Genomic DNA, 17,126 nt, shown 5'->3' with positions numbered 1-17,126 from the left:
GACCGAACGACATAGACTGACCGACACAGACTGACCGAAATAGACCGACCGACATTGACCGATCGATATAGACCGATCGACCGACAGACCGACATAGACCGACTGACATAGACCGACCGATATAGACTGAATGACATAGACCGACCAAATGACATAGACTGACCAACATAGACCGAGCGACATAGACCGAACGACCGATATAGACCAACCGACCGTCATTGACTGAAAAACATAGACCGACCGACATGGACCGTCCAACCGACATAGACCGACCGAGCGACGTAGACCGACTGACCGACATAGACCGACCGACATAGACCGACTGACCGACATAGACCGACCGACCAACAGAGACCGACCGGCCCACATAGACCGACCGACAGAGACCGTCCGACATAGACCGAACGACCGACAAAGACCGACATAGACTGGCTGACATAGACCGACCGACATAGACTGCCCGACATAGACCGTCAGACATAGACGGACTGACCGACAGAGACTGACCGACCGACATTGACCGACCGACTGACATAGACCGAACGACGTAGAACGAACGACATAGACTGACCGACATAGACCGAACGACATAGGCTGACCGACCGACATAGACCGACTGACATAGACAGAACGACATAGACCGAACGACATAGACCGACCGAAATAGACCGCATGACATAGACCGACATAGACCGGCTGACATAGACCAACCGACATAGACCGCCCGACATAGACCGTCACACATAGACTGACCGACCGACAGAGACCGACCGACCGACATAGACCGACTGACTGACATAGACCGAACGACGTAGAACGAACGACATAGACTGACCGACATAGACCGAACGACATAGACCGACCGATATAGACTGAATGACATAGACCGACCAAATGACATAGACTGACCAACATAGACCGAGCGACATAGACCGAACGACTGATATAGACCGACCGACCGTCATTCACTGAAAAACATAGACCGACCAACTTAGACCGTCCAACTGACATAGACCGACCAAGCGACGTAGACCGACTGACCGACATAGACCAACCGACATAGACCGACTGACCGACATAGACCGACCGACCGACAGAGACCGACCGGCCCACATAGACCGACCGACAGAGACCGTCCGACATAGACCGAACGACCGACAATGACCGACATAGACTGGCTGACATAGACCGACTGACATAGACTGCCCGACATAGACCGTCAGACATAGACGGACTGACAGACTGAGACTGACCGACCGACATTGACCGACCGACTGACATAGACCGAACGACGTAGAACGAGCGACGTAGACTGACCGACATAGACCGAACGACATAGACCGACCGACCGACATAGACCGACTGACATAGACAAAACGACATAGACCGAACGACATAGACCGACCGAAATAGACCGCATGACATAGACTGACATAGACCGGCTGACATAGACCGACCGACATAGACCGCCCGACATAGACCGTCACACATAGACTGACCGACCGACCGACAGAGACCGACCGACCGACATAGACCGACTGACTGACATAGACCGAACGACGTAGAACGAACGACATAGACTGACCGACATAGACCGAACGACATAGACCGACCGACCGACATAGACCGACTGACATAGACAGAATGACATAGACCGAACGACATAGACCGACCGAAATAGACCGCACGACATATACCGACCGACCGACATAGACCGACCGACTGACTTAGACCGACCGACATAGACCGACCGACATAGACCGACTGACATAGACCGACTGACCGACATAGACCGACTGACATAGACCGACTGACATAGACCGACCGACCAACTGACATAGACCGACCGACATAGACCGACCGACATAGACCGACTGATATAGACCGAACATCATAGACCGACCGACATAGACTGACCGATGTAGACCGTACGACATAGACCGAACGACATAGACCGACCGACTGACATAGACAGACTGACATAGACCGAACGACATAGACCGAACGACATAGACCGACCGACGTAGACCGACCGACATAGACTGACCGACCGTCATAGACCGACTGAAATAGGCCGACCGAATTAGACCGACCGACATTGACCGACCGACGTAGACTGACCGAACGACAAAGACTGACCAACATAGACTGACCGACATAGACCGACTGACAGACATAGACCGAACGACATAGGCCGAACGACATATGCCGGACGACATAGATCAAACAACATAGACCGACCGACATAGACCAACCGACATGTACTGACCAACATAGACTGACCAACAGAGAATGACTGACCGACTTTGACAGACCACCTGACATAGATCGACCGACAAAGTCCGACCGACAGACATAGACCGACTAACCGAAATAGATGGACCAACAAAAACCGACCGACGTAGACAGACCAAAATAGACCAACCAACGTAGACCGATCGATATAGACCGATCGACCGACATAGACCGACCGACCGACCGACATAGACCGACCGACATAAACCGTCCGACATAGACTGACCGACATAGACCGATCGATATAGACCGACAGACCGAACGACATAGACGACCGACATAGACTGACCGACATAGACCGACCGACATAGACCGAACGACCGACATAGACTGACCGACATAGACCGACCGAACGACATAGACTGAACGACATAAACCGAACGACATAGGCTGAACGACATAGACCGACCGACAAAGACCGACCGACATGGACCGACCAATATAGACCGACCAACCGACATAGACAGACCGACCGACCAAGACCGACCGACCAACATATTCCGACCTACATAAACCGACCGACATAGACTGACCGACATCGACCGAACAACCAACATAGACAATCCGACCAACATAGACTGACCAACCGACATAGACCGACCGACACAGACCGACCGACATAGACTGACCAACATAGACCGGTCAGTCTATGTCGGTCGGTTTATGTAGGTCGGAATATGGTGGTCGGTCGGTCTTGGTCGGTCGGTTTGTCTATGTCGGTTGGTCGTTGGTCGGTCTATGTCGGTCGGTCTATGTCGTTCGGCCTATGTCGTTCAGCCTATGTCGTTCGATCTATGTCGTTCAGTCTATGTCAGTCGGCCTATCTATGACCTAGACTGACCGACATACCGACATAGACCGACCGACTGACATAGACCGACCGACATAGACCGACCGACTGACACAGACGGACCGACATAGACCGCCTGACATAAACCATCAGACATAGACGGACCGACCGACAGAGACCGACCGACCGACATAGACCGGCCGACTGGCATAGACCGAACGACGTAGAACGATTGACATAGACTGACCGACATAGACCGAGCGACATAGACCGACTGACATAATCCGACCAAACGACATAGACCGACTGACATTGACCGACCGACATAGACCGATCGACATAGACAGAACGACATAGACCGACTGACATAGACAGACCGACCGACATAGACCGACCGACATACACCGAACGACATAGACCGACCGACCGACATAGACTGAACGGCATAGACCGACCGACTGACATAGACCGAACAACATAGACCGAACGATATAGACCGAACGACATAGCCCGACCGACATAGACCGACCGACATAGACCGACCGAACGACATAGACCGACCAACATAGACTGACCAACAGAGACTGACCGACCGACTTTGACAGACCACCCGAAATAGATCGACCGACAAAGTCCGACCGACCGACATAGACGGACCAACCGAAATAGACGGACCGACAAAAACCGACCGACATAGACTGACCAACATAGACTGACTGACATAGACCAATCGATATAGACCAATCGACCGAAATAGACTGATCGACCGACCGACATAGACCGACCGACATAGACCGATCGATATAGACCGATCGACCGACCGACCGACCGACATAGACCGACTGACATAGACCGACCGATATAGACTGAATGACATAGACCGACCAAACGACATAGAATGACCGACATAGACCGACCGAAATAGACCGACTGACATAGACCGACCGACCGACATAGACCGACTGATATAGACCGACCGACATAGACCGACCGACATAGACCGAACGTCATAGACCGACCGACATAGACCGACCGACATAGACCGTACGGCATAGACCGAACCGCATAGACCGACCGACTGTCAGAAACCGACTGACATAGACTGAACGAAATAGACCGACCGACATAGGCCGACATAGACTGACCGAAATAGACCGACTGACAGACATAGACCGAACGACATAGGCCGAACGACATAGGCCAGACAACATAGACCAAACGACATAGACCGACCGACATAGACCAACCGACAAGGACTGACCAACAGAGACTGACCGACCGACTTTGACAGACCACCCGACATACATCGACCGACAAAGTCCGACCGACAGACATAGACCGACCAACATAGACCGATCGATATAGACCGATCGACCGACATAGATCGACCGACATAGACTGACCGTCATAGACCGATCAACCGACCGACCGACATAGACCGACCGATATAGACTGAAAAACATCGACCGACCGACATAGACCGTCCAACCGACATAGACCGACCGAGCGACATAGACTGACTGACCGGCATAGACCGACCGACATAGACCGACTGACTGACATAGACCGACCGACCGACAGAGACCGACCGACCCACATAGACCGACCGACATAGACCGAGCGACCGACAAAGACGGACTAAGCGACATAGACCGGCTAACATAGACCGACAGACATAGACCGCTCGACATGGACCGTCAGACATAGACCGACCGACTGACATAGACCGACCGAACGACATATTCCGACCGACCGACATAGACCGACCGAATGACATAGACCGACCGACTGACATTGACCCATCGACATAGACCGAATGACATAGACTGAACGACATAGACTGAACGTCCGACATAGACCGACTGACATAGACAGAACGACTTAGACCAAACGACATAGACCGACTGACATAGACCGACCGAAATAGACCGAACGACATAGACCGACCGACCGACATAGACCGACCGACATAGACCGTCCAACCGCCATAGACCGACCGAGCGACTGACCGACATAGACCGACCGACATAGACCGACTGACCGACATAGACCGACCGACCGACAGAGACCGACCGGCCCACATAGACCGACCGACAGAGACCGTCCGACATAGACCGAACGACCGACAAAGACCGACATAGACTGGCTGACATAGACTGACCGACATAGACCGCCCGACATAGACCGTCAGACATAGACGGACTGACCGACAAAGACGGACCGAGCCACATAGACCGGCTGACATAGACCGACAGACATAGACCGCCCCACATAGACCGTCAGACATAGACCGACCGACTGACATAGACCGAACGACCGACATAGACCGACCGAATGACCTAGACTGACCGACATACCGACATAGACCAACTGACCGACATAGATCGCCCGATCGACATAGACCGACCGACCGACATTGACCCATCGACATAGACCGAACGACATAGACCGACCGACATAGACTGACCGAGCGACATAGACCGACAGAGACCGACCGACATAGACCGACCGACATAGACTGACCGAGCGACATGGACCGACCGACATAGACTGACCGACCGACATAGACCGACTGACATACACTGAACGACATAGACCGACTGACCAACATAGACCGACTGACATAGAAAGAAGGACATAGACTGACCGAAATAGACCTCATGACATAGACCGACCGACCGACATAGACCGACCGACATAGACCGACCGACTGACATAGACCGTCCGACATAGACCGACCCACCGACATAGACCGAACGACATAGACCGACCGACATAGACTGACCCACTGACATAGACCGACCGACATACACCGAACGACATAGACCGACTGACCAACATAGACCGACTCTCTCGGTCGGTCTTTGTCGGTCGGTCTGCGTCGGTCGGTCAATTTCGATCGAACTATGTCGGTTGGTCTATGTCGGTCGGACTATTTCGGTCGGTCCATGTCGGTCGGTCGGTCTATGTCGGTCGGTCTATGTCGCTCAGTCTATGTCAGTCAGTCGATGTCGGCCAGCTCTATGTGTTGGTCTATGTAGGTCAGTCTATGTCGGTTGGTCTATGTCGGTCGGTCTATGTCGGTCGGTTGGTCTATGTCGGTCGGTAGGTCTATGTCGGTCGGTCTACGTCATTCGGTCTATTTCGGACGGTCAGTCTAAGTCGGTTGGTTGGTCTATGTCAGTCGGTCAGTCTATGTCAGTCGGACTCTGTCGGTCGGTCTATGTCGATCGGTCTATGTCGGTCGGTCTATGTCGTTCGGTTTATGTCGGTCTGTCTATGACGGTCAGTCTATGACAGTCGGTCTATGACGGTCGGTCTATGTCGTCCGGTCAGTCTGTGTCGGTCCGTCTCTGTCGGTCGGTCTATATCATTCGGTTTATATCGGTCAGTCTATGACGGTCGGTCTATGTCAGTCGGTCTATGTCGGTCGGTCTATGACGGTCGGTCTATGTCGTCCGGTCAGTCTGTGTCGGTCGGTCTTTGTCAGTCAGTCTACGTCAGCCGGTCTATGTCAGTCGGTCAGTCTATATTGGTCGTTTGGTCTATTTCGGTCGGTCTATGTCGGTCGGTCTATGTCGCTCAGTTGATCTATGTCGTTCGGTCTATGTCGGTCGGTCGGTCTATGTCGGTCGGTCTGTCAATGTCGGTCAATCTATGTCGGTCGATCCATGTCAGTTGGTCTGTGTCGGTCGGTCTATGTCGGTCTGTCTATGTCGAACGGTCTATGTTGGTCGGTCTATGTCAGTCGGTCAGTGTATGTCGGTCGTTCAGTCTATGTCGGTCGGTCTATGTCATTCGGTCTATGTCGGTCGGTCGATGTGAGTCGGTCGGTCTATGTCGGTCGGTACATGTCATTCAGTCGGTCTATACCGGTTGGTCTATGTCGTTCTGTCTATGTCGTTCGGTCTATGTTGTTCGGTCTATGTCAGTCAGTCTATGTCAGTCGTTCGGTCTATGCCGTTCGGTCTATGTCGGTCGGTCGGTCTTTGTCGGTCAATCTATGTCGGTCGATCCATGTCAGTCGGTCTATGTCGGTCGCTCTATGTCGTCCGGTCGGTCTATGTCGGTTGGTCTATGTCGGTCGGTCTATGTCGGTCGGTCGGTCTATGTCGGTCGGTCGGTCTATGTCGGTCGGTAGGTCTATGTCGTTCGGTCTATGTCGGTCAGTCTATGTCAGTCATTCGGTCTATATCGTTCGGTCTATGTCGGTCGGTCAATGTCAGTCGCTCGGATTATGTCGCTCGGTCTATGTCGTTCAGTCTGTCTATATCGATCGGTCTACCTCGTTCTGTCTATGTCGTTCTGTCTATGTCGTTCGGTCTATGTCGTTCGGTCTATGTCAGTCGGTCGGTCTATGTCGTTCGGTAGGTCTATGTCGTTCGGTCTATGTCGGTCAGTCTATGTCAGTCGTTCGGTCTATGTCGATCGGTCTATGTCGGTCGGTCGGACTATGTCTGTCAATCTATGTCGGTCGATCCATGTCATTCGGTCTATGTCGGTTGGTCTATGTCGTTCGGTCTATGTCGGTCATTCGATGTCAGTCGGTCGGTCTATGTCGGTCGGTCTATGTCGTTCAGTCAGTCTATATCGGTCGGTCTATGTCGTTCTGTCTATGTCGTTCGGTCTATGTCGGTCAGTCTATGTCAGTCGTTCGGTCTATGTCGATCGGTCGGTCTATGTCGGTCGGTCGGACTATGTCTGTCAATCTATGTCGGTCGATCCATGTCATTCGGTCTATGTCGGTTGGTCTATGTCGTTCGGTCTATGTCGGTCATTCGATGTCAGTCGGTCGGTCTATGTCGGTCGGTCTATGTCGTTCAGTCAGTCTATATCGGTCGGTCTATGTCGTTCTGTCTATGTCGTTCGGTCTATGTCGGTCAGTCTATGTCAGTCGTTCGGTCTATGTCGGTCGGTCGGTCTATGTCGGTCGGTCAGTCTATGTCGGTCAATCTATGTCGGTCGACCCGTGTCAGTCGGTCTGTGTCGGTCGGTCTGTCTATGTCGAACGGTCTATGTCGGTCGGTCTATGTCGGTCGGTCAGTCTATGTCGATCGTTCAGTCTATGTCGGTCGGTCTATGTCGTTCGGTCTATGTCGGTCGGTCGATGTCGTTCAGTCGGTCTATATCGGTTGGTCTATGTCGTTCTGTCCATGTCGTTCGGTCTATGTCGTTCGGTCTATGTCGTTCGGTCTATGTCGGTCGGTCTATGTCGGTCGGTTATTGTCGGTCGGTCTATGTAGTTCGGTTGGTCTATGTCGGTCGTTCTATATCGTTCAGTCGGTCTCTGTCGGTCTGTCTATGTCGTTCGGTCGATCTCTCTCCGTTGGTCTATGTCGGTCAATCTATGTCGGCCGGTCTATTTCGGTCGTTCGGTCTATGTCGGTTGTTCGGTCTATGTCATTCGGTCTATGTCGGTCGGTCAGTCTATGTCGGTCGGTAGGTCTATGTCGGTCAGTCTATGTCATTTGGTCTATGTCGGTCGGTCGATCTATACCGGTCGGTCATTCTATGTCGGTCAGTGTATGTCGGTCGGTCTATGTCGGTCGGTCGGTCTATGTCAGCCGGTCTCTCTCGGTCGGTCTTTGTCGGTCGGTCTGTGTCGGTCGGTCAATTTCGATTGATCTATGTCAGTTGGTCTATGTCGGTCGGACTATTTCGGTCGGTCCATGTCGGTCGGTCGGTCTATGTCGGTCGGTCTATGTCGCTCAGTCTATGTCAGTCAGTCGATGTCGGCCAGCTCTATGTGTTGGTCTATGTCGGTCAGTCTATGTCGGTTGGTCTATGTCGGTCGGTCTATGTCATTCGGTCTATTTCGGACGGTCAGTCTAAGTCGGTTAGTCAGTCTATGTCAGTCGGTCAGTCTATGTTGGTCGGACTCTGTCGGTCGGTCTATGTCGATCGGTCTATGTCGGTCGGTCGGTCTATGTCGTTCGGTTTATGTCGTCCGGTCAGTCTGTGTCGGTCGGTCTCTGTCGGTCGGTCTATGTCATTCGGTTTATATTGTTTAGTCTATGACGGTCGGTCTATGCCGGTCGGTCTATGACGGTCGGTCTATGTCGTCCGGTCAGTCGGTGTCGGTCGGTCGATGTCGTTCGGTCGGTCTATGTCAGTCAGTCTATGTCAGCCGGTCTATGTCGTTTGATCGGTCTATGTCGGTCCGTCTATGTCGGTCGGTCTATGTCAGTCGGTCAGTCTATATCGGTCGTTTGGTCTATTTCGGTCGGTCTATGTCGGTCGGTCTATGTCGCTCGGTTGGTCTATGTCGTTCGGTCTATGTCGGTCGGTCGGTCTATGTCGGTCGGTCTGTCTATGTCGGTCAATCTATGTCGGTCGATCCATGTCAGTCGGTCTGCGTCGGTCGGTCTATGTCGGTCTGTCTATGTCGAACGGTCTATGTTGGTCGGTCTATGTCAGTCGGTCAGTCTATGTCGGTCGTTCGGTCTATGTCGGTCGGTCTGTGTTGCTCAGTCTATGTCGTTCAGTCTATGTCGGTCAGTCTATGTCGGTCGGTCTATGTCGGTCGGTCTATGTCGGTCGGTCTATGTCGTTCGTTCTACGTCTGTTGGTCGGTCTATGTCGTTCGGTCTATGTCGGTTGGTCTATGTCGTTCGGTCTATGTCAGTCAGTCTATGTCGGTCGGTCCATTTCGGTCGGTTTATGTCGGTCGGTCGGTCTATGTCGGTCGTTCTTTGTCGTTCATTCGGTCTCTGTTGGTCAGTCTATGTCGGTCGGTCTATGTCGGTCATTCGGTCTATGTCGGTCGGTCGGTCTCTGTCAGTCATTCGGTCTATGTCTTTCGGTCTATGTAGGTCGGTCTATGTCGTTCGGTCTATGTCGGTCGGTCTGTGTTGCTCAGTCTATGTCGTTCAGTCGGTCTATGTCGGTCTGTCTATGTTAGTCGGTCTATGTCGTTCGGTCTATGTCGGTCGGTCAATGTCGTTCGTTCTACGTCTGTTGGTCGGTCTATGTCGTTAGGTCTATGTCGGTTGGTCTATGTCGTTCGGTCTATGTCAGTCGGTCTATGTGGGTCGGTCTATTTCAGTCGGTTTATGTCGGTCGGTCTATGTAGTTCGGTCGGTCTATGTCGGTCGTTCTATGTCATTCGGTCGGTCTCTGTCGGTCAGTCTATGTCGTTCAGTCGGTCTCTGTCAGTCGGTCTATGTCGGTCGGTGGGTCTATGTCAGTCAGTCAGTCTATGTCGGTCGTCTGGTCTATGTCGGTCGGTCGGTATATGTCGGTCGCTCGGTCTATGTCGGTCGGTCTATGTCGGTCGGTCTATGTCGGTCGGTCTATGTCGTTCGGTCTATGTCGGTCGGTCTGTGTTGCTCGGTCTATGTCGTTCGTTGGGTCTATGTCATTCATTCTATGTCGCTCAGACTATGTCGTTCGGTCTATGTCGTTCGGTCTATGTCGGTCGGTTGGTCTATGTCTGTCAATCTATGTCGGTCGATCCATGTCAGTCGGTCTGTGTCGGTCGGTCTATGTCAGTCAGTCAATGTCGGTCGATCTATGTCGGTCGATCTATGTCGTCCGGTCGGTATATGTCGGTCGTTCGGTCTATGTCGGTCGGTCTATGTCGGTCGGTCTATGTCGGTCGGTCTATGTCGTTCGGTCTATGTCGGTCGGTCTGTGTTGCTCGGTCTATGTCGTTCGTTGGGTCTATGTCATTCATTCTATGTCGCTCAGACTATGTCGTTCGGTCTATGTCGGTCGGCCTATGTCGGTCGGTCTACGTCGGTTGGTCAATTTCGGTCGATCTATGTCAGTCGGTCTATGTCGTTCGGTCTACGTCGTTCGGTCTATGTCGGACGGTCTATTTCGGTCGGTCGGTCTAAGTCGGTCGGGCTATGTCGTTCGGTCTATGTCGTTTGGTCTATGTCGGTCAGTCTATGTCGGTCGTTTGGTCTATGTCGTTTGGTCTATGTCGGTCGGTCTATGTCGGTCGGTATGTGTCATTTGGTCTGTCTCGGTCGGTCGGTCAGTCTATGTCGTTCAGTCTATGTTGGTCAGTCTATATCGGTCGTTCGGTCTATTTCGGTCGGTCTATGTCGGTCCGTCTATGTCGCTCGGTCAATGTCGCTCGGTTGGTCTCTGTCAGTCATTCGGTCTATGTCTTTCCGTCTATGTAGGTCGGTCTATGTCGTTTGGTCTGTGTTGCTCGGTCTATGTCGTTCAGTCGGTCTATGTCAATTGGTCTATGTCGGTCTGTCTATGTCGGTCGGTCTATGTCGTTTGGTCTATGTCGGTCGTTCTATGTCGGTCAGTCTACTTCGGTCGGTGTATGTCGGTCAGTCTATGTCGTTCGGTCGGTCTATGTTGCTTGGTCTATATCGGTAGGTCTATGTCGGTCAGTCTATGTCGGACTGTCTATGTCGGTCGGTCGGTCTATGTTGTTCAGTCTATGTCGTTCGGTCTATGTCATTCGGTATATGTCGGTCGGTCAGTCTATGTCGGTCGGTAGGTCTATGTCGATCGGTCTATGTCATTCGGTCTATGTCGGTCAGTCGACCTATACCGGTCGGTCATTCTATGTCGGTCAGTGTATGTCGGTCGGTCTCTCTCGGTCGGTCTTTGTCGGTCGGTCTGTGTCGGTCGGTCAATTTCGATCGATCTATGTCGTTTGGTCTATGTCGGTCGGTCTATTTCGGTCGGTCCATGTCGGTCGGTCGGTCTATGTCGGTCAGTCTATGTCGGTCAGTCGATGTCGGCGAGCTCTATGTGTTGGTCTATGTCGGTCAGTCTATGTCGGTTGGTCTATTTCGGTCAGTCTATGTCGTTCGGTCTATGTCGGTCGGTCGGTCTATGTCATTCAGTCTATTTCGGACGGTCAGTCTAAGTCGGTCGGTCGGTCTATGTCGTTCGGTTGTTCTATGTCGTTCGGTCTATGTCGGTCGGTCGGTCTATGTCGTTCGGTTTATGTCTGTCTGTCTATGACGGTCAGTCTATGACAGTCGGTCTATGACGGTCGGTCTATGTCGTCCGGTCAGTCTGTGTCGGTCGGTCTCTGTCGGTCGGTCTATGTCATTCGGTTTATATCGGTCAGTCTATGACGGTCGGTCTATGCCGGTCGGTCTATGACGGTCGGTCTATGTCGTCCGGTCAGCCTGTGTCGGTCGGTCGGTGTCGTTCGGTCGGTCTATGTCAGTCAGTCTACGTCAGCCGGTCTATGTCGTTTGATCGGTCTATGTCGGTCCGTCTATGTCGGTCGGTCTATGTCAGTCGGTCAGTCTATATCGGCCGTTTGGTCTATTTCGGTCGGTCTATGTCGGTCGGTCTATGTCGCTCGGTTGGTCTATGTCGTTCGGTCTATGTCGGTCGGTCGGTCTATGTCGGTCGGTCTGTCTATGTCGGTCAATCTATGTCGGTCGATCCATGTCAGTCGGTCTGCTTCGGTCGGTCTATGTCGGTCTGTCTATGTCGAACAGACTATGTTGGTCGGTCTATGTCAGTCGGTCAGTCTATGTCGGTCGTTCGGTCTATGTCGGTCGGTCTGTGTTGCTCAGTCTATGTCGTTCAGTCTATGTCGGTCAGTCTATGTCGGTCGGTCTATGTCGGTCGGTCTATGTCGGTCGGTCTATGTCGGTCGGTCAATGTCGTTCGTTCTACGTCTGTTGGTCGGTCTATGTCGTTTGGTCTATGTCGGTTGATCTATGTCGTTCGGTCTATGTCAGTCGGTCTATGTCAGTCAGTCCATTTCGGTCGGTTTATGTCGGTCGGTCTATGTAGTTCGGTCGGTCTATGTCGGTCGTTCTTTGTCGTTCATTCGGTCTCTGTCGGTCAGTCTATGTCGGTCGGTCTATGTCGGTCGTTCGGTCTATGTCGGTCGGTTGGTCCCTGTCAGTCATTCGGTCTATGTCGTTCGGTCTATGTCGGTCGGTCTGTGTTGCTCGGTCTATGTCGTTCGTTGGGTCTATGTCATTCATTCTATGTCGCTCAGACTATGTCATTCGGTCTATGCCGGTCGGCCTATGTCGGTTGGTCTACGTCGGTTGGTCAATTTCGGTCGATCTATGTCAGTCGGTCTATGTCGTTCGGTCTACGTCGTTCGGTCTATGTCGGACGGTCTATTTCGGTCGGTCGGTCTAAGTCGGTCGGGCTATGTCATTCGGTCTATGTCGTTCGGTCTATGTCGGTCAGTCTATGTCGGTCGTTCGGACTATGTCGTTTGGTCTATGTCGTTTGGTCTATGTCGGTCGGTCTATGTCGGTCGGTATATGTCATTTGGTCTGTCTCTGTCGGTCGGTCAGTCTATGTCGGTCAGTCTATGTTGGTCAGTCTATATCGGTCGTTTGGTCTAATTCGGTCGGTCTATGTCAGTCGGTCTATGTCGCTCGGTCGGTCTATGTCGCTCAGTCAATGTCGCTCGGTCGGTCTCTGTCAGTCATTCGGTCTATGTCTTTCCGTCTATGTAGGTCGGTCTATGTCGTTCGGTCTGTGTTGCTCGGTCTATGTCGTTCAGTCGGTCTATGTCAATTGGTCTATGTCGGTCTGTCTATGTCGGTCGGTCTATGTCGTTTGGTCTATGTCGGTCGTTCTATGTCGGTCAGTCTACTTCGGTCGGTGTATGTCGGTCAGTCTATGTCGTTCGGTCGGTCTATGTTGCTTGGTCTATATCGGTAGGTCTATGTCGGTCAGTCTATGTCGGTCTGTCTATGTCGGTCGGTCGGTCTATGTTGTTCGGTCTATGTCGTTCGGTCTATGTCATTCGGTCTATGTCGGTCGGTCAGTCTATGTCGGTCGGTAGGTCTATGTCAATCGGTCTATGTCATTCGGTCTATGTCGGTCGGTCAACCTATACCGGTCAGTCATTCTATGTCGGTCAGTGTATGTCGGTCAGTGTATGTCGGTCGGTCGGTCTATATCGGTCGGTCTCTCTCGGTCGGTCTTTGTCGGTCGGTCTGTGTCGGTCGGTCAATTTCGATCGATCTATGTCGTTTGGTCTATGTCGGTCGGTCTATTTCGGTCGGTCCATGTCGGTCGGTCGGTCTATGTCGGTCGGTCTATGTCGCTCAGTCTATGTCGGTCAGTCGATGTCGGCCAGCTCTATGTGTTGGTCTATGTCGGTCAGTCTATGTCGGCCGATCTAGTTCGGTCGGTCTATGTCGGTCGGTCTATGTTGGTCGGTCGGTCTATGTCATTCGGTCTATTTCGGACGGTCAGTCTAAGTCGGTTTGTCAGTCTATGTCAGTCAGTCAGTCAGTCTATGTCGGTCGTTCGGTCTATGTCGGTCGGACTCTGTCGGTCAGTCTATGTCGATCGGCCTATGTCGGTCGGTCTATGTCGTTCGGTCTATGTCGGTCTGTCTATGACGGTCAGTCTACGACAGTCGGTCTATGACGGTCGGTCTATGTCGTCCGGTCAGTCTGTGTTGGTCGGTCTCTGTCGGTCGGTCTATGTCATTCGGTTTATTTCGGTCAGTCTATGACGGTCGGTCTATGACAGTCGGTCTATGTCGTCCGGTCGGTCTGTGTCGGTCGGTCGATGTCGTTCGGTCGGTCTATGTCAGTCAGTCTACGTCAGCCGGTCTACGTCGTTTGGTCGGTCTATGTCGGTCCGTCTATGTCGGTCGGTCTATGTCAGTCGGTCGGTCTATGTCATTTGGTCTATTTCGGTCGGTCTATGTCGGTCAGTCTATGTCGTTGGGTCTATGTCGGTCGGTCTATGTAGTTCGGTCTATGTCGGTTGGTCTATGTCGGTCAGTCTATGTCGGTCGGTGTATGTCGGTCGGTCAATGTCATTCGTTCTACGTCTGTTGGTCGGTCTATGTCGTTCGGTCTATGTCGGTTGGTCTATGTCGTTCGGTCTATCTCAGTCGGTCTATGTCGGCCGGTCTATTTCGGTCGGTTTATGTCGGTCGGTCTATTTCGGTCGGTTTATGTCGGTCGGTCTATGTAGTTCGGTCGGTCTATGTCGGTCGTTCTATGTCGTTCATTCGGTCTCTGTCGGTCCGTCTATGTCGGTCGGTCTATGTCAGTCGGTCGGTCTCTGTCAGTCATTCGGTCTATGTCTTTCGGTCTATGTAGGTCGGTCTATGTCGTTCGGCCTAGGTCGGTCTATGTCGTTCAGTCGGTTGGTCTGTGTCGGTCGGTCGATGTCGTTCAGTCGGTCTATGTCGGTCAATAGGTCTATGTTGGTCAGTCTACGTCAGCTGGTCTATGTCGTTTGGTCGGTATCTGTCGGTCGGCCTATGTCGGTCGGTGTATGTAGCTCGGTCTATGTCGTTCAGTCGGTCTATGTCGATCGGTGTACGTCGGTTGGTCTATGTCAGTCGGTCTATGTCGTTCGGTCTATGTCAGTCGGTCTATGTCGGTCACTCTATGTTGGTCGTTCGGTCTATGTCGGTCTATGTCGGTCGGTCGGTCTATGTCGGTCAGTCAATGTAGTTCGGTCTATTTCGGTCGGTCTATGTCGGTCGGTCGGTCTATGTCGGTCGGTCTATCTCCTTAAGTCTATGTCGGTCAATCTATGTCGGTCGATCCACGTCAGTCGGTCTATGTCGGTCGGTCTATGTCGCTCGGTCGGTCTTTGTCGGTCGGTCTATGTCGGTCGGTCTATGTCGTTCAGTCGGTCTATGTCGATCGGTCTATGTCGGTCAGTCTATGTCGTTTGCTGTATGTCGGTCGGTCTATGTCGTTTGGTCTATGTCGGTCGGTCTATCTTGCTCGGTCTATGTCGCGCGGACTATGTCGGTCGGTCTATGTCAGTCGGGCTATGTCGCTCGGTCTATGTCGGTCGGTCACTGTCGGTCGGCCTATGTCGGTCGGTCTATGTCGTTCGGTCTATGTCGGTCGGTCTATGTCGCTCGGTCTGTGTCGTTCAGTCGGTCTATGTCGGTTGGTCTATCTCGCTCGGTCTACGTCGCTTGGACTATGTCGGTCGGTCTATGTCAGTCGGGCTATGTCGGTCGGTCTATGTCGTTCTGTCTATGTCGGTCGGTTGGTCTATGTCGGTACGTCTATGTCGGGCAGTTTATGTTGGTCGGCCTATATTTGTCGCTCTATGTCGGTCGGTCTATGTCAGTCGGTCAATGTAAGTTGGTCAATGTCGTTCGGTCTCTGTCGGTCGGTCTATTTCATTCGGACTATGTCGGTCAATCTATGTCGGTCGGTCTATGTCGTTCGGTCTATGTCGTTCGGTCTATGTCGGTCGTTCTATGTCGTTTGGTCTATGTCGGTCGGTCTATGTCAGTCGGTCTATGTCGGTCGGTCTCTCTCGGTCGGTCTCTGTCGGTCGGTCTATGGCGTTTAGTCGGTCGGTCTGCGTCGTTCGGTCGGTCTATGTCGGTCATTCGGTCTGTCGGTCGGTCTTTGTCGGTCGGTCTATGTCGGTCGGTGTATGTCGGTCAGTCTATTTCGGTCGGACTATGTCGGTCCGTCTCTCTCTGTTGGTCTATGTCGGTCAGTCTATGTCGGTTGGTCTATGTTGGTCGGTCAATGTCATTCGGTCTATTTCGGTCGGTCAGTCTAAGTCGGTTGGTCGTTCTATGTCAGTCGGTCAGTCTATGTCGGTTGTTCGGTCTATGTTGGTTGCTCTATGTCGGTCGATCTATGTCGGTCGGTCTACGTCGGTCGGTCTACACCGGTCGGTCTACGTCGGTCAGTCTATGTCGGTCGGTCGGCCTATGTTGGTCGGTCTATGTCGTTCGGTCTATGTCGGTTGGTCTATCTCGCTCGGTCTACATCGCTCGGACTATGTCGGTCGGTCTATGTCAGTCGGGCTATGTCGGTCGGTCTATGTCGTTCTGTCTATGTCGGTCGGTTGGTCTATGTCGGTACGTCTATGTCGGGCAGTTTATGTCGGTTGGACTATATCGGTCTATGTCGGACGGCCTATATTTGTCACTCTATCTCGGTCGGTCTATGTCAGTCGGTCAATGTAAGTCGGTCAATGTCGTTCGGTCTCTGTCGGTCGGTCTATTTCGTTCGGACTATGTCGGTCGATCTATGTCGGTCGGTCTATGTCGTTCGGTCTATGTCGATCGGTCTATGTCGGTCGTTCTATGTCGTTTGGTCTATGTCGGTCGGTCTATGTCAGTCGG

The sequence above is a fragment of the Carcharodon carcharias genome, chromosome 11 (assembly GCF_017639515.1).
Source record: "Carcharodon carcharias isolate sCarCar2 chromosome 11, sCarCar2.pri, whole genome shotgun sequence".
Classification (NCBI taxonomy): Eukaryota; Metazoa; Chordata; class Chondrichthyes; order Lamniformes; family Lamnidae; genus Carcharodon; species Carcharodon carcharias.
This window is presented reverse-complemented; position numbering follows the sequence as displayed.